The following is a 23,851-nucleotide window of genomic DNA, read 5'->3' on the forward strand; positions in this document are numbered from 1 at the left end:
CGCAGCGGACCCGGGCGCCGGCGAGCCAGTGGAGGGGAGGGGCGGGGGGGGCGGAGGATACGCCCCACTGCGCCTGCGCCGCCCGCGGGGCCGCTCCTCCGGGCTGGGGGCGGGGAGGGGGAGGGCCGAGGCTACGGACTCCCGGGAAGCAGAGGAGCTCGTGGAGATTCCCGGGGCAGCCCCGGGCCTGAGCGCGGGAGGAGGAGGAGGAGGAGCGGGATGGGTGCGGACTGGCGCTGCCTTGGGTGAGCATGCGGTCTCCGCTCCGCAGGCCGAGGAGGCGGCTGGGAATGAGTCAGCCAGGCCGGGAAGGCCCCGGTGCACCCGGGCTGATAGTGTAGGCGGCCGCTGCCTCCTCGGAGACTTTCCTCCCCCGATCCTGCCGCACCCTTTCTCCTTTCGCTTCCACGCGCCTGCAGCTCCCTGCCACAATCGCTTGGTCCAAGGGTACGCGCCACCCTACGCCGGACCCTTGAGACCCGAGCGCTTGACTTTGGGCAGCTACCACCTCTGGGAAGGAGAGGGGGTGGAAGGAGAAGAGGCTCCTGAGGTCCCAAAGAGCCACGTTCATTCATTCAAGAATTTACTGACCACCTGCGAGGCATCAGACGCCCAAGGATAGGAGACGAAAGCAACCTCCTTTCTGTGTCCTGCTGAAGCTTGTAGTCTCGTAAAAGCCACATTACAGGCTTTAAATCTTCACCGCGCTGAGCGTGTGATTGCCTGTCACATGTACACACACAGGAAAGTGAGTGGAGATGTTATTTTGGGATGACCAGGAAGGACCTCCGAGAGTGACATTTGAGCAGCAATTTGAAGGTTGAGAATGGCCCCGTCCTGGAACTATCTAGTTACAAGAAAGGAACTAGCAACGACAAAGTTTTAGAAGGGAATGTGTTTGGCACTTTTAAAGAATTGTCTACGGAAAACAGTAAAAGGAGAGGGACATTTAGTAAGAGGACAAGGAAGTAGCTGGGGCCATTCCGTATAGGACCTTTTTTACTCCTAGTCCTGGGTTTGGCGACCGAAATGCAGCATTCATAATGCCTATGTCACCTTACATACACCGTGCTGTTATTCAGATCTTACATCTAGTCGTCTATTTTCTTTTTCCTTTATTTTTGAATCAAGGTCTCAGTATGTGGGCAGCACTTGCTGGCCTCGAACTCACAGAAATCCTCCTGCCTCTGCCTGGGGAATGCTGGGCTTTAAGTACACGTCACCACAGCAAAAAGATAAGGTGGACAAAGAAAGACAGATGACTGTTGATAAACTTATAGGGTTCAAATCCTCTATCAACCCACACAGTAAAACTAAGAAATCTGTCTGTCCTCAGAGTGAAAGCCGCTTTCAGGAAAGCAGGACTGACCCGGTCCAGTCTTGATGTTGAGCCCTTTTTACTCTCTGTACCAGCGATCTTTCCAGCTTTTGGTATGATTCCTAGTCGTGCCGTAGCTAGAGATGTGCTCCGCCAGATAATCTTTTCACAGAGTTCCCCCCATTCTGATAAAGATAAGGGAGAGTTCCGAGGAATTGGACAAAATCTTTTAGGACATTCCAAACCCCGTGGAGAAACAAATCAGTGGTAGATGATAAGACATGTAGATTTAGGCCTTTTTGGATGGCCAGACTAAAAGTAAAAATTTGTAACCAGCTGTCAGCTGTGGCACTGGGTGTAGAGCCAGGGGGCAAGATTCTGTCTTTCCAGTGCCCTGGAGCGTGGTAGCAGAGCTGCCTTCCACACCCAAACAGTAACAAGACTGAGTCCAGAACATTAGACCAGCCCCTGAGTTCAATCTTTTTATAGCCAAGAGGGAGGCTGGGACAAGAAGGTTCTGAGTTCAAGGTCAGCTTGATCTGCACAGCAAAACTTGGTTTCAAACAAACAAAGCAAACCTATGTTGAAAAATCTATGACCAAGGTTTCCCAGCACCCACATGGTAGCGCACAACCATCCGTAACTTGGGATCCTCTGGAACTGAATCCAAGGCTTCTGACCTCCTCGGATATCAGGCATACACGTGGTGCACATACATCCAGACAAAACACTCAGACACATAATAAATCCAAGGAAGAAGTTTTGCAATAGTGACCAGGTGGCCCAGATGTCAATCAAGGCTTTTACCAAGACAGTCATTTCAATTTCCCAAACTTCCTGTTTATCCATATAGTGAAGAATATACCTTTCTCATCAGAATATGAGGATTGAGTATAATAGGATCATCATACTTTTAGAGACATTTTGTAGACTGGAGGGAAAGTATTTCAAAGTCGTTAAGCACAGCTATTAAATGCCTGTTGTGGCCAGGGAAGGACCAATTTACGTACACCATCAAGCCCAGAGATATGCAAAGCGCTACATTTTATCGGTAATCTAACTCTTTGATTGCAATTGCACCTCAAGGAACTGCATAGCAGACCATGCTAAAAGCAGAGTTATAAATGGAGACAGATTCAGGGATCTGTAGTGTTGCTGTATTTTTATTAATTTTTAAACAATATAAAGTAATGAATCTCATTATAACTTTTTGTTTTGTTTCGTTTCGTTTTTCAAGAAGACAGGGTTTCTCTGTAGCTTTGGAGCCTGTCCTGGAACTAGCTCTTGGAGACCAGGCTGGCCTCGAACTCACAAAGATCCACCTGCCTCTGCCTCCCGAAAGGTGTGCTCCACCACCGCCTGGTTCATTATAACATTGTAATACATAGGAGTTGCCGCTTTCTTCTGACATTTTCTCCTCCCACTCCCCTCTCTCAACCCCTCATCCCAGTCCTTTCCCTCCCCTTAAATAGTGCCTGCTTCTGTTTCCACGTCATATTTATCCGATTACCCCTTCCCCTTTCTTCCCATTCAAGAGCTCTTCCTCCCTTCTCGTGCCCATTCTCCTTTCAACACACACACACACACACACACACGTCAGAGGAGAGGACATAGAGGATATTTGTCGTTCATAGTCTCGCTTACTTCATGTAACAGCGTACTTTTCAGTTCTGCCCATTTTCCTGCAAATGTCACAGTTTCATCTGTGTGTGTGTACTGTGTTCCCATTGTCCACCTACCTGTGGATGGGCATCTGGTCTGGTTCCACTTCCCAGCTATTATAAATAACAGTGCAGCAAAAACCGCAGATGCGCAAGTCTTTGGAGGTATGTGCCTGGGAGTGGTTCAGCTGGGTTATATGGTAGTTTTATTTTTACTTTTTTAAGGGACTATCAGTCACACTGATTTCCATGGTGGCTGCATGAGCTTGCATTCCTGCTAGCAGTGTACAGGAGTTTTCCCTACCCCACACCTCACCAGTGTCTGTTCTTGTTTGTTTTCCTGATGACAGCTTTTCTGACCGAGGTGAGATGGGGTCTCCAAGCAATTTTAATTTGCATTTCCCTCATGGTTAAGGATGTTCAACAGTTTTTCAAATATTCAGTGGATGATTATAGTTGAAAATTTGAAAATTGTATACTCAGTTCATTAGCCAATTGTTTGGCTGAGTTCTTTTGATATTTATCTTTTTCAGTTTTTCATATGTTTTAGATGTAAACTCCTTATCTGATGTAGGATTTTAGAGTTTATTGTAGTTGCCGGGCGGTGGTGGCACTGCCTTTAATCCCAGCACTCAGGAGGCAGAGGCTGGTAGATTTCTGTGAGTTCAAGATCACTCTCGTCTACAGAGCTAGTGCCAGGACAGGCTTCAAAGCTACACAGAGAAACCCTGTCTCGAAAAACAAAACAATACAAAACAAAACAGAAGAATGCTAATCAGAATTTTGATGGAAGTTGTGTTGCGTTTGTATATAACTTGCAGTAATATAACCATTTCCTCTATATGAATTCCGACAATCCCTGAGAACATGAGAGGTCTTTCTGATTCTGGTGTATTGTTCAGTTTCTTTCTTGGGACTCTTGAAGCATTAGAGTCTTTAGTTTCTTTTGGCTGGGTGGTTAGGTTTATTTCTGCATTTTTTTTCCCCTGAGCTTTGTGAATAGGATTTTCCCCTTGATTTAATAACCTTGGCAAGCTCAATATTGGCATATAAAAAAGCTCCTCATTTCCAGGTGTTTATTTTGTATCTTGCTTCACTGATGAAAGTATTTATCAGGTCTAAGTGTTTTCTGGTGGAGTCACTGGGTCTTTTAAGCCTAGGCTCATGTTGTCTGCAAAAAGGCTTTCTTCCCTCTTCTTCATGTCTGCTTCGCTCCTCTATTTTGTCTTTTGCTCTAGCTGAGATTTGAACACTGGAGTAGGACTCGAGAGCAGCACCCTTGTCTTCTTCCTGGTTTTAGAGGCAAAGACATCAGTCTTCTCCCTTTAATGTTGGCTATAGGTTTCTTGTACATAGCCCTCAGTATGTTGAGCTATGTTCCTTCAATTACTAGTTTCTTGGGGGCTATGCTTCATGAAGGGATATGAAACTTCATCAAAGGATTTTCCTACATCTAATAAAATGATAATATTTATGTTCTGTATTATCTTTACTGATTTGGGTGTATTAAACCAACCTTGCATTCCTGGAATGAAACAAATTGGATCAAATGGAATCATCCTGATGTGTATTTATATAATGAGTTCTTAAGCATGTAAAAATGTTTTTTATTATTTCTATTCATGTGTATATATATGACACATGCATGCAAATGCCTGAGGCAAGATAGGGGCATTATTTTCCCCTGGAAGTATAGTTATAGGCAGAACCGCCTGAGCTATTTTTCTGCTTTACGTCCTCAAGAATTTTATTGAGGATTTCTATATGTGTGTTCATCATGGAAATTATAGTTTCCTGATTTGTTCTTGTGTCCTCTCCCGTTTTAGATATCAGAGTAATACTTGTTTCATAGTGCTGTTTTTCTTTACTTTCTAATTATAAAAACAACTGGTTTGAGGATATTCGGCAGTGCCTTTTCTTGACAGACTTCATTAGTTAATCCTTCCATCCCTGAGTTTTCCATCATTAGAGACTTAATTTTTGCATTAATCTTGTTGCTTATTATAGAGCTGTAGAGTTGGTTATATCTTCTTGATTTAATTTTAGTATGTCATATATGCCTAGGAATTTATCCCTTTTTCTAGATTTTCTGGTTCTTTGATATTCAAATGTTCAAAGTATTTCTTAATGATCCTCTGGATTTTACTGGATTCTGTTGTAACATTCAGTTTTTTCATCTCTAATGTCATTAATTTGAGTATTCTCTTGCAATTTTTTTTTTTTTGGTCAACTTGGATATGGATTTGGCAACTTTGTTTATTTTTCCAGAGAAGCAACTCTTTGTCTGACTGATTTTATGGACTGTTCTTTGAGTCCCCATGTCATTAATTTCTGCTCAGATCTTTATTATTTCTTGCTGTTCACTGCTTTGGGGTTTGGCTTCTCTTGTTTGTTTTTGCGCTCTTCAGATCTATCATTTGGTCATGTATCTACTGTCATACTGATTTTTCTTATGTAAATACTCAGAGCGATAACTCTCCTCTGAGAACTGCCATAATTCTATCTCAAAGATACTGATAAGTGGTGCTTTCATTTTTGTTTGATTTTGAGAATTTCTAAAAATTTCCCTCCCTATTTCTTGAATGACCCACTGGTCCTTCATAAAGATAGCATTCAGCCTCAAGTATTTCTGCCATTTCTGTGGTTTATTCTGCTACTGATTTCCCATTTTGTTGCAGTATGATCTGATAAGATATGGGAAATTAGTTTGATTTTCTTCTATTTGCTAAGACTTGCTCTCTCGAGACTGGAGAGATGGCTCAGTGGTTACGAGTACTGGCTGCTCTTCCAGAGAATGGGGGTTCAGTTCCCAGGACCCACATGGAAGCTCACACCTGTTTGTAACTCCAGATCCAAGGGATCTAACACTCTCACTTAGACATACATCCAGGAAAAACACTATTGAACATAAAAGAAAAGTAAATTATTTTTTTAAAAAGGACTTGCTGTCTGGTCTAGAATGAGGTCTGTTTTTGAGAAGGTTTCAAGGGCTACTGATGTATATTCTGTATCTGTTGGATGGAATAATATATATATATCTTAAGTCCTTCAATCAGTAGTGTAGTTTAACTATGACTTTTCTTTATTAGTTTTCCTTTCCAATGACCTTTGTTGATATGTAATTGGGTCACTGAAATCACCTCTCGTACTGTATCAGGATTTATCTAAACTTTTATGTTGACTAGTGTTTGTCTGAAAAAATTGAACATGCCTACATTCAGTGTGTGTGTGTATGTATATATATGTATGTATATATATATATACATATATATATGTTTGTATCTTCTATATGTTCTTGATGAAGTATTTCCTTCTGTATCTCCTCTGACTAAGTTTGGTTTGGACTCTACTTTATCAGACATCAGAAGAGCTGTGACAGCGTGTTTTCAGTTTCCATTCACTTGACTGATTGATTCCCATCTTCAGACTCTCGGTCTGTGGGCGTCTTTTGCTGGCAAGTGATGTTTCTTGGGGACACCGGATGTTTGGAGCTAATGTTTTAACCCAGTCAGTAAGTCTGCATCTCTTTATTGGTAATCTGGGGTAATCTGTAATAGGTGATTACTGAGAGGTGTTTATTAATCCTTGTAGTTTTTGGTTGTGTTGCCAAGTGTGTTCCTCCTCTGCTGATAGTTGGTTTAGTGCCTTGGGCTGGCGTGCTGGATTCCTGTTTGACTCTTTCTTGTTCATTCCTCTCAGTAAATGTATTCTTTCCTGTACTCTCTTGATTAAGACTTTTTTTCCCTCCTCTGTGTATAATACGTCTTGGGGGTGTTTTTAGCTGTGCTCTGTTTTGCTGTGCATTTTTGACTTGCTAGTCATATGCTTGCCTTGTGCTTGTCTTACAAGTCCACTTCTCTATCAAAGCTAAGAGAGCTTCACTGCAGATAGCAATCTTGGTTGGCAGTCGCTTGCTTTCAGAGCTTGACATATACTGTCCATACTTTGCTTGTCTTCAGATTGTTGCTAAGGGATCTGATGTTATTAAAACATGTTTGTCTTTGTATGTTTGGCATTTTCCCTAAAACCTTCAATATTATTTCTTTTCTTTGTAGTCCTAACACCTTGACGATGTGACAGAATAATGACTTTTCTCTGGCTATATCTACTTGGAATTCTGAAATTCTTCTTGCATTTGGATGTCTATCACTTTCTCTAGATATTTTTGGGGGAGGGGAGTTATGTTATAATTTAATCAACTAGATTCTCCATGTCTTTAGTTTTATATCTCATTTTCCTTTTCCACTTCATGAATTCTTGGGTTTTGACCACTGATATTATCCTGGGTTCTTGCACATTGTACCATGCTCATATTTTTCCTTAGGATATTTGGTTTTGGTGATTCCTTGACCTTGTCCTCCATCCATCACGGATGCTCTTTTCTTTCTTGGCTAAGTTTTCTAAAGATGCTTTCCACTTTGATTTGTTTGTTTACTGTGTGGTTTTATCCAAATCTCCATTTCCTTCCTTATCTTTTATCTCTGTTGTTCAGTTTTCCATCAATATTGTTGGGTGGTTTTTTTTTTTTTGTACATTTGCTGATCATTTCCTCTGTTTGTGTGTGTTTTCCTCTTCAGGTCCTAGTTGAATTCCTTTGCTTGTCTGTATCATCTTTTATGGCATCCATTGCTTTTGGAATCTTTGAAAAATGCACCTGACATTTTATCTGTCACAGTATGTTTGAATTCAGTGGTTGAGGAAAAGTCCTGTTGCTTGATTCTTCATTTATATTTCTATATTGTGACTTTTCATGTCTGTTGGTTTGGATATTTTGTTTAGTTTTATTTAGGGGTCTTTTTATTCAATAACCTGTCTTTGAAGTCTCAATCTTCCTAATGCCATTTATAGAAAATAAAACAAACTGCTATAATATAAGGAACATCAAACCACACAAAGTAAGACAATGCTTAAAACTAATTAAAACCAATCAATATATCACCAATGTCCATAAAACAAACAAAAATGGCAAAACTAATACAAAATTGGTGAATGAATGAGATAACAGAAACAAAGTGGGAAAGGCAGGCAAAGAACAAAAAGCCTGACACAAAACTAAGTGAATAAAAGAAAAAGAAGAAGAGGGGAAGAGCGTATGGAGGGGAAGAGAAAAGAGCAAGAGATCAGAAAAAGTAAAATAGAATACAGACCACAAAAGCTCAATATTAAACACATAATAAAAGAGTTAAAAACCAAAACTAGGTAAATGAAGGAAAGGGACTAAAAATTGGTTTTTAAAACACGAAATGAGAAAGATAAATGACCATTAAACGTATAATAGAAAGGAAAAATGGAGAGGAGTAGACAGCAAACCATAAAAAAGAAAGAACTTTATAAATAGTACAAAACAGAAAAAGTATTTCCCAGTAATGGGGAAAAATATGTAAACAGCATCATGTGAACACACAAAAGTAATTTAGAAACAAAACCAATTTTTTTGTGTAAAACGTATTTTAAAAATACTGCAGAAAGTGAAAGAAAAGGAGGGAAAACAGGATGGGGCGGAGTCGGCATCCTTCTTTGTCCTTGGAGACTGGAGGCTGCCGTTCACGTGCCTGGTGTGGAGGGGTGGTCATTCCTATAGTTTATGCTGTGGTTGTACCTGGCCAGGCAAGTGTCCAGTGCCGGTCATAGTAGCTCCCTTTTCCGCATATGGTAGGCCTCCGTTGGTCGCATTGCTTATATACTGTTTCAGAGTCTCCCACCCTCCTGGGACCCCTCCAGACTGTACGCCCTCGGTGGCTAGTGTTCCAGCAGAAGGTGTCTCCCAGAAGCGGAAGAAAATAAAATCACAGAGATCCTCACAAGCTCAGGATCAGTCTTTGTACTTTCAAGGCCCCTAGTCCTGATCTGCTGCAGGGTGTAGTTTGAGTGTCAAGATCTCCCCTGGAGCTTGAGCTCTCTTCCTCTGCCCAGATGAGAGGCAGACAGGTGACTGGAAGCATGATGCACACACGGTCGCGGGACTATCGGACTCCAGGATTATTCTCCTTTTCATCAACGGAAATTGATGAAAATTCTCTCTCTCTTTCTCTCTCTCTCTCTCTCTCTCTCTCTCTCTCTCTCTCTCTCTCTCTCTCTCCCCCTCTCTCTCTCAGGTCAAACCTTTCCTTATGCCCTTCTCTCTCCTGCCGCCTTCACCCGTGGCTTGTCGGGAAGCCTTGTCTCCGTCTCCACAACTGCCCCAGAGACTGCCTCACACCCAGAGCCGGGACTAGTTAGAGTCAGTCTCCCTCTCCTGGGGCTGTCTCTATACTCAGGCCTGTAGGGAAGCTCAATGTTAAGCAATAGTTTCCTTCGTGGGGTAGTTCCCGGTCCCTGTCCTCTGAGTCACACAGAGTGATAGTGTCTCGACTGCTGAGTCGTCCACCAAAAGCCCACATCTGTCTGTGAGGGCTATGCGCTATGGATCTCTTTCCAACAGGGAGACCTCATACAACTTTTGGATGAGGCTTTCGTTTCCCTTCCCCCACCAAGCATAGCCACCTGACTGGGTCTCTGTTGGTGCTTCTTTTCTGTAACCTACACTACTTTTGTGGGTTTTCAGGCCCCCTTCCATTCTGTTTGGAGTAGTCTACTTTTCCCCCTTATGCTAACCTTTCCCTTTCAGTATATCTCATGGAGACATCTTCTATTCCATGAGCTTGCCATACATAACTCCCAACACTTTGATTTTTAAAATGTAAAAAACCAACTGGATCATAGCTAGTTACAATGTTACACGCTTATAATCGCAGCACATGGAAGACTGGGGCAGAATAGGCATGAACTTGAGTTAGCCTGGACTTTATAGCAACTTCAAGGCAAGCCTCAACTACATAGTAAGACCCTGTCTCAAAGAGAAAGAGAAAAGGAAAGAGAGCACTTAAAGAAAACTGTCACTGAATAAGGTAATGACAATGTCTTTTTTGTTGTTGTTGTTGTGCTTGTTTTGTATTTTGCTATGCTTTATTTATTTTAGTTGGTTGTGTTGTACTGGGGTGTGTGTGTGTGTGTGTGTGTGTGTGTGTATTGTGAGGCCGAGTCTTCCTGGATAGCTGGGTCGGAACTTGCTCTGCCAGAGTGCTGAGGTCACAGGGGTGGAGCACCACACCGGAGGAAACATCACTCTTAAAGGTAGCATACATTTCAAGCAAAAGAAAGACTTGAGTACGTCTCTGGCTGGCAAACAGACTCACGCAAAGGTCTGAGGAGAGGTCCAAAAAGTATTTCGTTTCTTTCCCAAATAGAGAAAAATGAACTAGTAGCTATGGAAAGAGGCTAATTTATTTCAGACCTAAGATTATGAAGCAGGGTGTCTGAATCGGGCAAACAGACAAGCAAACCACCTTTTCTTACTTTACATCAACCAAATAGCTCCTCTTCAGTACACCCTCCTTCTGACCTTGGTCCTCAATGCGTTTCATCTTTACATCACAAAGGAAAAGATGACCTGCCAAGCAGAACTTTCTTTGCCTTGACACGAACAGAGAGTGAGTTAGAACCAAACAATTTTCCACTCTGTAAGCTCTTTCAAGGCAGGCTAGCTATTTGACAAAATACATAGAATATCAAGTACAACTTTGTTCTACTTTCGACAACTACAACAAGATTTCTTTAAATTCAGTTTTGCTATGTACAACAAGCTGGGCTAGAACTCATGAACCCACAATACCCCTGCGTAGCTGAGATCATAGACACAGTGTCAACAACAACAAAAAAATGGCTTCAAATGGTGCGAGTTGCCTGTTCACAAATAGGATTTTCTTTTAAAAAACAATTCCTTCCAAGATTCACTGTTCAAAACAGAAATTTGGGCAAATATCCAGTATGTAAAGGGGCTTGTCCCCAAGTCTGACCACTGGAAACCTCGATGAATCCTTCAAGTTGTCTTCTGACCTCCACATCTCTTACAATGCAAGGGAGCGCAACTCACATTGCATATATATGTATATATGCATAAATAAGTAAATACATATATACATAACTAACAACATAAAAATAGAAATTTTCCTTGTTTCGTTGATATTGCAGAGTGTTGATTTCCGAGACTTAATTGCACACGTTTTCTCCAAAACCTGGCCTTTTGGGTGTGTGTGTGTGTGTGTGTGTGTGTGTGTGTGTGTGTGTGTGTGTAGTTTTGTGTATTTTTTTTTCCCAAGATGGAGTTTCTCTGTGTAACAGTCTTTGTAGACGAGGCAGATCTCTGAACTCACAGAGATCCACTGCCTCTGCCTCCTGAATGCTGGAACTAAAAGCATGCACCAGCACACCTGGCTTTTTAAAATTTTTATTTCATTTTATTTTGTGTATGGGATTTTGGCCGGCATGTGCATGCCATGCCCACAGAGAACATAAAAGGCTGTCTGAGCTCCCAGAACCGGAGTCACAGATGGTTGTGAAACACCATCCAGGTGCTGGGAATTGAACCTGGGTCCTTTGCAGAATAACAAATGCTCTTAACTGCAGAGCCATTTCTCCGAGTTTTTCAGCTTCCTTAATTGTTGGCGAGGCTACTAAATATAGGTTTTATTTTATTTATTAATCAATCCCCCTCCTCCTCTGTTTGAGACAGGGTTTCTCTCTATAGCCCTAGCTGTCCTGGAACTTGCTCTCTAGACCACACTAGCCCTGGTCTCGTAGAAATCTGCCCCAGTACTGGGATTAAAGATCTGTGCCACCAAGCCCAAACGGAAACCTGGCCTTTTCATTCGGAATAGCTAGCCTCTATTGTCTATGTTTGTGAGCCTCTCTGCTTCCCTTGATTGAACCATAGTGGACACCGGAGGTTCCCTTCCAGGGAATTTGGAATTGAGAGTCATAGACCATACATCCTTTTTCTGTTCACCCACAGTGAGGTCCCCTATACTCTGAAGTGAGTGTTGGTTTGATCTTATACACAGGAGCTGACTGGCAGAGGGAGAAGCTGGAGCGAGGTGGGGGGCAGCCCAAGAGAACGCCGGCTCTGGAGCCCCAGATCTCTTCAGGTTATCTTCTCTTCCCTTTAACGCCTGTAAAACACTTATTTCATACAGTGGCTTCACGACAGCTCTCTCCTTTTTACAGTGGTGTCCAAGAAACTTCTTCCCAAATCACCATCCTTAAAGCAAATGCCCGTTCATCTTCAGACCTCTTTCTTTCTCTCTGTTTGCCTTGGGTGCCGCCTTTCTCTGAAGTCTTGAGACTGTGCCTCTACACCTTCACATCGTGAGACCTGATCATGAAAGGCAGATGTGGGCCTCTTAGGAGAGGCAGGGGGTGTTGAGGAAGCACTTTCTCGGGGTGCTTACTTTATATTGATTCTGTTCTCACTGATCTAATTCTGAGATCCATTACTATGACACATACCAGAATTTGTTTACCTGAAAGTCATATTCTTAAAAAACAAACAATAACAACAACAACAACAAAAAAGCCTTCATCATTCGGGGCTTTTATGAGATTAGTATAATAAATTTCTATGACGTGTTTTAAAGTTCACTGACTCTGTCTTACACAAGAGTTACATATGTTAATAGCCGTTATCCAAAACAGACCAAACTTCAGCCAGTCTAGTATGAACTGAATTGGGTTTCCCAATAAAATGTGTTGAAGTCCTAACCACTTGTTCCTGTGAATTTGGAATTGCTTATTTGGAAAATATTGTCTCTGCAGATGTAATCAATTAACAGATGAAGACACCGGGGTGGACCCTGCCTGAGAAGGACGGGAATTTCCTAGGAATTTGCAGGAACATGGGCTCTGAGAAATGGAGCAGGGAGACACATCAGCATGACACATCTACACTAAAGAATACCTGGGGGCCGTCAGAGGCGGGAAGAAACAAGGATGCAACACCCCCAGGGACTTCACAGGAAGCTTGACCCTTGCTGACCCCTTAGGTGGCCCAGCCTTTAGAACGCTGAAATAATCAAGTTCTTCTGATTTTAGTCAGCCAATGTGTGGTACCTTCTAGGGCAGTCTGGTGAGGTAATATTCTCCACGGCACTTCTCAAACTGAAGTCCGGACAAGTCTTGGACATCTTTCTCCCCTGTCTGACATACTAAGTGCTGCGTGAGAACTGTCAGAGCGATCTGCTGGAGAGAGAAAAGTCAGTTTCTGTATTGTCGCTTCTCTTGGTCTGCCGTCCCCTTCACTTGTTACAGAACAACTGTAAACCATGTGATGGAAGACCGACTTTGACTACGGGACTCTTGGTATCACATGCGTCCCGCCCAGATGCCAAGTCAGCTCTTTCATGACACACAGGAAGCCTGCTGGGTGGGAACCAGCAGCGTTACAGCGAGATCAGCTTTGGTGAGGAGGATGACTGGGGAAAACCCTAAGACAACTTAGGAATTCCCGAAGTAGACACATTTTAAGCCTTATGAAAGTTTACTGTTGTATGTCTTCATATCTACCGTCGATATTAAAGGATTTTAATGTATATTCGTTGAGAAAACTACCCTCCTGTTTTAAATTTGTCAGTAAATGTTAAGACATACCTATGGAGAAATTGAAACAGTTGGGAAGACAGACGGTAGACTAGGTACGAACTCCTCTTGGCCTTTCCCGCCCCATCGGTCTCCACCCACCACGGAGCGGAGGTCTAGCCTCTCAAACCTGCTGGGCTGCCTTTCCATCCACCTTTCCAACAGCTGTAGTTTGGAGTTCCATAAACAAAAGTGACATCCTACGGAGCACTTTCCGTAACCGGCTCTTCACGCTGTGTACCTGGCGAACTTTCGTTTCAATCTATACAGTTTGTCTTTGTTTGTTTGATTGTTTAAACTTTTACCCGGTCTCCAGGAAACAGGTGGCTCATAATTTGCCGAAAGTTCTATTTATGGGCATTTAGCTTTCTAATTTTTTACAATTACCGAAATAAATTTGGTTTAGTATTGTATATATATTTCAAAACACAAATATATTTTCCAAAAATACACATTAGGCTCTCTAGACTAAAGGAAATACGTATTTAAAATTTACTGACTATAGCGAGACTGACATTTAAAAAGCTCATCAGAGTATGTCAGTGTCCTTTCAACTATAATCACATCAACTCTGGATAGTATGAATCTCTAGTTGGAGATAATTTTCATCCTAAATCACATTCATTCTGGTAGTGTAACAGATATTTATTAAGCATATAGAAAACATTCAGAAAAAAATGCTGATAGAAACAATTATATAACAGCAAAGTGCATACAGTATATTGGGTATTGTTTAAAGGATTTATATCTATTTATAAAACGAACGAAAATAGCTCTGTGTCCTCATCATGCTCAGTCATTGGCTATGAAGAGCCTGGCGGGGCTGTGGGAGGAGGGGGAGAAGGCCTTCTGCACAGATGCTGCCACAGACCTAGCCAGAGTCACCGCAGCCACTCACCCGACCCGACAACTCAGAGTAGTTTCTCCTCAGCACAGAACTCCGCAGAAGGCAAAGGGAGAGAAGGCATTAGAAGGGCACAAAACTGACTGTTGATTCGTTTTAATTTTCTGGTCCATCCCCACCCCCATACATTGCGAAGATCATCGTCAACTGACTGAGAACCGGGGTGGGCGGTACGTAGAAGAAATGTTGGCTTTAAAGATAAAAGCGAGGCACGGAGCAGTTATCTGGGGGCTGGGGGGCGGGGGGTAAAGGGACCAGGGACTCTAGCTGTTTACGAGGCAGAATAAAAATCGACCAGACAGCAGAAAATTAGCACGAAACTCAGCAACAGCATTGTTGTGGGTTTTCCTCCACCCACACCGGGTTCGACAACTCAAAGTTCAGAATAAAAAGTTCAACTCAAGCAGGGTTGGAACTTTCCCAGGTGTGAAAGAGGAAGTGAAACCGGGGCAAAAGTTGAGAGTGCACGCAAGGGACCACTCCAGGTTAAATATTTGTGCCCAAAATGTGTGGGGATTGGAATTATGGCCGATTTGGGAATATTTGCCTGTACATAATGGCATATCTAGGCAACAATATCTAAGACTAAGTATAAAATTCACCTGTGTTTTAACTAGGACATAATTTTTAAATTACATGTAGTTATTTGTGTGTCTTATGCTTTGTTAAAAAAAAAATGGCATGAAAATTACAGACTGGGAACTGGGGCTGGAGCATCTGCCCTCTGGAGCATCTCCCCTCACTCCTGCTAATTCTGCTTACACCGTAGGCATCTGAAGACAGCCATTGTGGAACCAATTTTCAAAAATCTAGAAAGTGGTAATAACAGTGAGTGTTCTTCCTCTATTCCTTAATGCTTTGTATGTCTCGGACAGAAGCATTGTTTGTGTGCTACATTTCTAGACGAGATTATATGATAGGTCAAATAATTTGGAACACACTAAGTCAGTTCTCAAAATGCCTAGAACAATAACTGCTCCCTCAATAAATAATTACTGCGTTGACTTGAGATAAAGTGAGCCCATGTGGCAGCCCCAGCTCTTGACAAGGAAGAGCAATTCTTTCATCCCACTTTTCTAGTCCCTGGGGAACAAAAAAAAAGGGAAATTCCTCTATTAAATCAATGACAATAATGTGCACATAAGTTATCCAGTCATGGAAATGTAAAATATATTTTCATCCTATTTTATTCCATATTTTGAAGATACCAACCACTTACCAATTAGCCAGTTCCTGGATCAAATACAATCCAGACTGTATTTATCCAGAATGACAATCTTTAAGTGGATCTAGTGAAAAATGAAAGTATTGATAAACATTCATTTAACACAGAAAAGCCATTCTTAGACATACTTGTATGCCACATGGTATTTTACAGAGACATCTGCATATCTGTATCAGAGACCTACATGTCTACATGGCAAATCTGAAAATGTTGCCTTCTTAGAGGAATGGTTATTTCACATTAATTTGTTACTGGAACTTAAGATTTAATGCATCCCTTAGAGAGATGGGCTCTGAGGCTAGTTTTTTGGTTTTTTTTGTTTTGTTTTGTTTTGTTTTTGGTGGTGGTGGTGGTTTGGGTGTATTAGGGTTAGGTTTTTTGTTTTCTAATTTCTCCCCCCCCCAAAAAAAAACCTCAGGCATTAACTCCAGTTTTACTTCCCTTTTTGGGGGTGAGGAGGAGGGAGTTCTTTTGCGGTGCCATTTATTTTAAAAGTAGGATTTTTCAAACTTGGTTTCTTATTAAAAAATCAAGAACTCTGCTGTGGCTTAACCATCAATCTTCAGTTCACAGTATGATGAGAAGGTAGATGGGATAGGAATAACTTCAAGACAGTATTCACATGTGCAAATAATATTATTTTCTTTACAAGTCAATAGGTATTTCTTTTTAATTATTCGAGATGATTTGTTTGCTTATTGTCTGGTAGATTAGGTCACTGTTCTCAATTAATTCCCCGTCTGTCACATAAACTCCTTTTTCTATTTTTGTTTGTGGGGTTTTTGTTTTGTTGGTTCCATCATGTGTTGGATGAGTCCCTACACATCCCAGGCTACCCTGGAGCTCCTGACCATCTTGCCTCTGCCTCTCAAGTACTGAGATTCCAGGAGCATTCTACTACACCCAGCTGTCCTGTGAACTTCTCACCAGGGCTAGTTCTCTACACAACTGATGCTGGACATGATTATTTGCATGACATTGTTTGACCAATGCCATGGTCAAACAGGGGTCCAGATCTTAAATGAGTAATGCAACTTGACCTCTTGAATTTGGGTGTTCAGCTGAGAGAAGAACGTGCCTTTGTTATCTAGTGAGATTCTGAAGTAGACCATCTGAAGTAAGTCTGATGGCAACCAGAAGCACCAGCACCAGCCATCTGTCTTCCAAGACAGAGAATTTCTAGCTCACCTACAAAGCCACAAACTAGGAAAATTAAATGCGTATTTCTTGAGCCAATTTTAAGATGTTGGTTGCTTGCTCAGTATTAATACTAACAACAGTTGACTAATTTATGTTTTCTTTCTTTTCTTTTTTTTTGTTATTGCTTGCTTTTTTTGTTTTGTTTGCTTTTTTTTTCTTTCTTTCGGAGATAGAGTTTCTTGATGTAGCCTTGGATGTCCTGGAACTCATTCTGTACACCAGATTTGCCTTGAACTCATAGAGATCCATCTGCCCCTACCTCCTAAGTGATAGAATTAAAGGTCTGAGCCACCACTACCAGGTTAGTTTTCTTTTCTTTTCTTTTTCTTTTATTGATATTTATTGAACTCTACATTTTTCTCTGCTCCCCTCCCTGTCTCTCCCCTCCACCCTTCAACCCTCCCCCAAGATCCCCATGCTTCCAATTTACTCAGGAGATCTTGTCTTTTTCTACTTTCTACTTCCCATGTAGATTAGATCTATGTTTGTCTCTCTTAGTGTCTGCATTGTTGTCTAAGTTCTCTGGGACTGTGGTTTGTAGGCTGGCTTTCTTTGCTTTAAGTTTAAAAACCACCCATGAGTGAGTGTATGTGATAATTGTCTTTCTGTGTCTGGGTTACCTCACTCAAAATAATGTTTTCTAGCTCCATCCATTTTCCTTCAAAATTCAAGTTGTCATTATTTTTTTCTGCTGTGTAGTACTCCATTGTGTAAATGTACATTTTCCTTATTCATTCTTTGGCCGAGAGGCATTTAGGTTGTTTCCAGGTTCTGGCTATGACAAACAAGGCTGCTATGAACATAGTTGAGCACATGTCCTCGTGGCACGATTGTGCATCATTCGGATACATACCCAAAAGTGGTATTACTGGGTCTTGAGGAAGGTCGTTTACTAATTTTCTGAGAAATCACCACACTGACATCCAAAGGGGCTGTATCAGCTTGCACTCCCACCAGCAATGCAGAAGTGTTCCCTTTACGCTACAACCTCTCCAGCATAAGTTGTCATCAGTGCTTTTGATCTTGATCATTCTTACAGGTGTAAGATGGAATCTCAGAGTTGTTTTGATTTGCATTTCTCTGATGACTGAGAATGTTGAACATTTCCTTAAGTGTCTGTTGTTTAGCCATTTTAGATTCCTCTATTGAGAGTTCTCTGTTTAGGTTTGTACTCTATTTTTTTTATTGGATTATGTGATCTTTTGGTGTCCAATTTCTTGAGTTCTTAGTATATTTTGGTGATCAGACCTCTGTCTGATGTTAGTGAAGATCTTTTCCCATTCTGTAGGCTGTCGTTTTGTCTTGTTGATCGTGTCCTTTGCTTTACAGAAGCTTTTCAGTTTTAGGAGGTCCCATTTATTAATTGTTTCTCTCAGTGTCTGTGCTGCTGGGATTCTATTTAGGAAGTTGTTCCCTGTGCCAATGCATTCAAGTGTACTTCCTACTTTTCTCTTCTATAAGGTCCAGTGCGGCTTTATGTTGAGGTCTTTGATCCATTCGGACTTGAGTTTTGTGCATGGTGATAGATACGGGTCTATTTTCATTCTTCTACATGTTGATATCCATTTCTGCCAGCACCACTTGTTAAATATGCTTTCTTTTTTCCATTTGATATTTTTTGCTTCTTTATCAAAGATCAGGTGTTCGAAGATGTATGGATTGATATCCGGGTCTTCTATTTGGTTCCATTGGTCCTCCTGTCTGTTCTTATGCCAATACCAGGCTGTTTTCTGTACTGTAGCTCTGTAGTAGAGTTTGAAGTCAGGGATTGTGATGCCTCCAGAAATTCTTTTATTGTACAGGATTGTTTTGGCTATCCTAGGTTTTTTGCTTTTCTATATGAAGTTGAGTACCGTTCTTTTGAGGTCTTTGAAGAATTTTGCTGGGATTTTGATGGGCATTGCATTGAATCTGTCTTTTCTTTTATTGATGTACAGAGGTGTGAAAATTAACTTATAGTTTTAATATAATTCATATATTAACTGTTATTTTTACAATATGTAATGTTGGTGCTTTGCCGGGTCAAATAATCAAATACATTCGAATAGCCAGTGTTATTGGACTAAAATACTGGATAATACTCCATAATGAAGCTGGGGGAAATGTGAAATAAAGGTCTCAACCAAACACAATAAAATTCTAAAGCTGGGCTGGGAAGATGGCTCAGTTAATGAGGAGCCTGTTGGACGAGCATGAGGACCTGAGTCTGGATCCCTTGCACTCACATCAAAAGCCAGGGGTGAGCATCTGTAACCTTGGTGCTGGGAAGAGATGGGCACATCTCAGAAGCTCGCTGGCCAGCCAGTCCGTGAGCTCCAAAAATATAAGGTGAAGAACCAGAGCAGAGGATACCTGAATATATAATATAAGGTGAAGAACCAGAGCCAGGATACCTCTGGCCTCCACAAACGTCCACACGCGTGCACATATGCACAAGCACACAAGAAAATGCTCCAGCTGTAAGAGCCCATCAAGAACAGGTGGAGTGAGGAAGAAGGCTTGTATCAAACCAAGCAGTCTACCTTTATAGAGGATGGAGTGTAGTCTCTCGCAATTCCCTGCCAGCTCTCAAGAGTCTTCGGTGTTTCGCTCTGTAATCAAATGCTCTGGTTTTCTCCATTGAAACTGTTGACATTGATGCTACCCTGCCTCTCAGACCTGATGAAGTGGGCAGAGTATCCCAGAGAAGTAAAGGCGGTTTCCTGTTAGCACATAATACCTTCAAAATTCTGTTTCTGGTAAAACTTTTCTCCATGGTTTTTTGAGAGCCTGTCCTTGAACTAGCTCTTGTAGCCTAGTCTGGCTTCGAACTCACAGAGATCCGCCTGCCTCTGCCTCCCGAGTGCTGGGATTAAAGGCATGCGCCACCACCACCAGGCTGGGGAAAATTTTGATTGTGACTTGGAGACAATTATTTTTGGAAGGCAGACTTTAGGCTAGGCTGGTTGGCCAAGGAGGCGGGTCCCCTAGGGAACCCCAGGGAGGCTCCTTCCCAGCACTGGGATTAAGATCACATGCTTCTATACCCAGATGATGATGATGATGATGATGATGATGATGATGATGATGATGATGATGATGATTGCTATCATCTCCTCCTCTTTCTCCTCCTTCTCTTTCTCCTTCTCCTCTTCTACCTCTTCCTTTTCCCCTCCTCTTCTTCCTCCTTCTCTTCCTTCTCCTTTTGCCCCTCCTCCTCTCCCTCCTTCTACTCTTCTTCCTCCTCCTCTTTTTCTTTTAACCTGAGTACTGGGGTTTGAGCTCAGGCCTTTGTGTTTGCAGGGCAGCTCTTGAGCAATTCATTATCTCCCTAGCCCCATATATTTACGTCTTTAAAGCCCTGCTCAACAGTAGTATAGAAATAATTTTGTATTTCTCTCTTCTAGGTTAGTTTGGGGAGTTTAGGCAATAGTCCTATGGTAGGGAAATTAACTTACATACAATGTGTCTTAGTTAGGGTTTCTATTGTTGTGAAGAGACACCATGACCACGGCAACTCTTATAGAGGAAAACATTTAACCACAGTGGCAGCTTACAGTTTCAGAGGTTTAGTTGATTGTCATCATGGCGGGGAGCATGGTAGCATGCAAGCAGACATGGTGCTGGAGAAGGATCTGCTACATGTTAATATACAGGCAACAGGAAGTAGACTGAGTGTCACACTGATTGAAGCTTGCAGAAGAGACTTCAATGCCCGCAGTGACGCATTTCCTCCAACAAGGCCACACCTACTTCAACAAGGCCACATCTCCCAATAGTGCCACTCCCTTTGGGGACCATTTTGTTTCAAACTACCCCACTATGTTTAGGTTAAAAATGAAACATCAGATTGCTATCTTAGTTATAAAATTCTTCCATTCCCTATCATGAGAATAATTCTATACATGCCTCTGCATACATTGTGTTCCACACAATGTAAGATTTTTTTTAATATGACTACCAACTTGTGAGTCTCAATTTTTCTCTTCTTTCTTTCCTTTTTTGTTCTTTGACAGCACAGATTTATCTATGATGTTACCATTAGGACTGTCTAGATTAGGTACTTTCTCCCAATCATGATTTGGCTGAACAATCTCCCACTGAGCAACTGAGCCATGATTTAATTAACATTTTCTGTTGCGGAATTTTAGGGTGTGATTAATTTCTCAATATTACAAACAACTCTCTTGTAACAGAGTACACATTTTCATCAGATATTGTTTAATCTCTAGATTATTTCCTTAGTATAAATTCTCAGAAGATTCTATCAGGCAAAAGGGTATGATACACTTTAAAAACTCTTGCTTAATACTGCTATCTGACTGAAAGATGTCTAACTCTACCGTTAATGTGCGAGAATTGCCAACAAAATTTGAATGTCATTGTTGAGTGCTGCTTATTTTGTAGGTGAGTGAGTGAAAAGAAAAAAATGTAACTCATTTAAATTTTTACTCTTTAAATGTTAAGGGCGATATGGAACATTTACCAGTGTAGGTTAAATAAGAACTGATCTACTAAAAAACATAGCTGTAGTCCAGCAGTGGTGTCACACACCTTTAATCCCAGCCCTTGGGAAGAAGAGGCAGGCGGATCTCTTGTGAGTTCAAGGCCAGCCTTGTCTACAGAGTGAGTTCCAGGACAAGTTCCAAAGCTACACAGAGAAACCTTGGTCTCAGAAAACCATTAAAAACAAAACAGAACAAAACCAAAGAACAACAATAACACAAAAAAAAACAGCCACTGGTATTATGTGGATATTTATGAGGATTAACCTATGAATTTGTATCTGACTACCCCACAGGATAGGTCTGTTACTTCAAATTTTTTGTTTTACAAAAACAAAGTCAGAGTAACTGCAAAAAAAAAAAATCCTCAAAACATTTTACCTGCATTTATTTAGCTTGATCCATAAGCATTGAAAGAATAGACTTAGTAAGTCAGCCAAAAACAATAGTACATGGCAGATCAAACTCCATTTGAACACACAGACTGGGTAATTCAAGGTCAGAAGCAAGACCTGTCAGGGGGACTTGCTTTCCCATCACCGCCTCCACTTTGGTTTTTGGTTTTGAGCGTCAGGGTTTCTCTGTATAGCCTTAGCTGTCAAAGAACTCACTCTATAGACTATACTGGTCTCGAACTCACAGAGATTCACCTGCCTCTGCCTACCAGGGAGACATGCTTTTAAAAGGACTTTGAGCCAGGTGGTGGTGGCAGCGTATGCCTTTAATCCCAGCACTCAGGAGGCAGAGGCAAGCGGATCTCTGGAGTTTGAGGCCAGTCTGGTCTACAGAGCAAGTTTCCAGGACAACCAAAGCTACACAGAGAAACCCTGTCTCAAGAAAAACAAAAAACCAAACAGACAAACAAAAAAAAACCCAAAAACAACAACAGAAACAAGACTTTGAATGTAGCGTTCCACATGTACACAGCTGCCCTGTAGAGCAATTGCGGGGAACCACCGACCAAGCAGAGGCAGGCCAGACAGAATGGTCTGCTGGCATATTTCTAAAGTCAGTCCAACCTCATTTTCCCTTGGGCAGCTCCCCTTGAACCTGAGAGTCTGCATTCTGAGAATAGGGAACTACATACCTTGCCACAGACAAAAGAGGAAGAAGCGACTGTCTCCTCAGAGGGTGGAGCTGACTGTCCTCAGAATTTTGAAATAGAGGTAATGGTCAGGATCTTCCCACTTCTCTTTCTGCCCTGTTGGCTACCATCCCCTCCAGATCTCGGAGGCTCAACCTCCATGCAGTGCCCCCTACCCCCCATGCCCCATCACTCAGTTTTTAGGAACCTCTTCACTCCCAGTCTTCCAAAACAACAAACTTCTGCTAGAAAGGCTGTTTGTTTGAAACAGTCTGTGAATGGCCGATGGCCCCACAAGCTTCCCAGGCAGTAGCCTAGAAAACAACAGCAGCCTTAAAAGCATGCGGTAAACTAAAAGTCAGCTCATAGATCTTGAGGCCTTGTGCTCCAGTGGTAATGCGGAAGTTACACAATGACCAAAAAATTTAAATAACCTGTCTAGAACACTTGACGTGCAGATATTAGTAAATGCGGGTTTTGGCTCTTTCCTCTACAGCCCTTCACAGAAGTCTAGCCATGATTTCCGGCTTCTCTCTGCTCTAGTAACACACAAAGAAAAAAAAAAAGGTGAGAGGTATTTGCCAGTATAAAATACTTATCATCACATGCTAGGCTAAAATTTGGCAACATCTTACTAGTGGTTTATCTGGGGAAGTTTAGTTAGGTGACTGTCACTTTGATAACTACATTTGAGGGTTCTCTGATGATGACAGCACCGCCTTATCTTCGAGAGATCATAGACCAGCACCCAAACACGGCTGGTTGTTTACTTATTTAAAGAGGTTTATATCCAGAAGATGTAAAGAAACCACCACATAAGTCAATAGCAATCTCCGCCAATATGATTTAAACATGGGAAATAGATATTACTCAAAAGAATATACAGAAATGATCAACATGTATATGGGGGCGGTCCCTAGAGAATTACAAGCTAAGACCACAAAAGTTATCACCTCACTCTAATCAGAACGATCGACAAGAAAAGGCACCAAAGGCTGTGGAGGATGTGGAGAAAAAGAAACCCTTGTGCACTGTTGATTGGGATGTAAATTAGTACACTACCCTTACTTCTGCCCTTACTTAAACACTTATCCTTAATTCTGGTAGCCGTTACCAGAATTACACATTGATTATTCAGGCAACCTCTGCAGAAAACCTTCTTACAAAGCCTAAGTCTGAAAAAGAAGAGGGCTTTGGAGTTTCCTCTCATCTTCTACCCATCCTCCCGACACACACACACACACACACACACAAGCATGCACACACACACTCACACACACACACACAAGCACGCACACACACTCACACACACACACACACACACACACACGCATACTTGCTCCTTTAGGCCCATATACATCTTCATTCCCACTCTCCCCAATTCCATAGCAAACCATTCTCAAAATGAGAAGTCATAAATGTGTTTACGTTAAAGTGTAAGGTGAGGATTAGGTTCAAGCATCCCTAACATTGCCAGGGTTGCTGCCTCGATGACATCTACATTAGGTCAAGTTCATGTTTATCTC

The 23,851-nt window shown here is 41.7% G+C and overlaps 2 long non-coding RNA genes across 2 annotated transcripts; one reads left to right on the forward strand and one right to left on the reverse strand.

Moving 5' to 3' along the window:
* Positions 1–130: 130 nt before the first annotated feature.
* Positions 131–13,841, forward strand: LOC125403446 (uncharacterized). Its single transcript, XR_007232956.3, has 2 exons — positions 131–245; positions 12,610–13,841. It is a non-coding gene; the product is annotated as an uncharacterized LOC125403446 (long non-coding RNA).
* LOC125403445 (uncharacterized) lies at positions 11,230–13,031 on the reverse strand. Its single transcript, XR_007232955.3, has 2 exons — positions 12,904–13,031; positions 11,230–12,169 (listed from the first exon to the last, which is right to left on the reverse strand). It is a non-coding gene; the product is annotated as an uncharacterized LOC125403445 (long non-coding RNA).
* Positions 13,842–23,851: the final 10,010 nt, after the last annotated feature.

This window comes from Myodes glareolus, chromosome 7, assembly GCF_982192425.1.
Source record: "Myodes glareolus chromosome 7, mMyoGla1.1, whole genome shotgun sequence".
NCBI lineage: Eukaryota > Metazoa > Chordata > Mammalia > Rodentia > Cricetidae > Myodes > Myodes glareolus.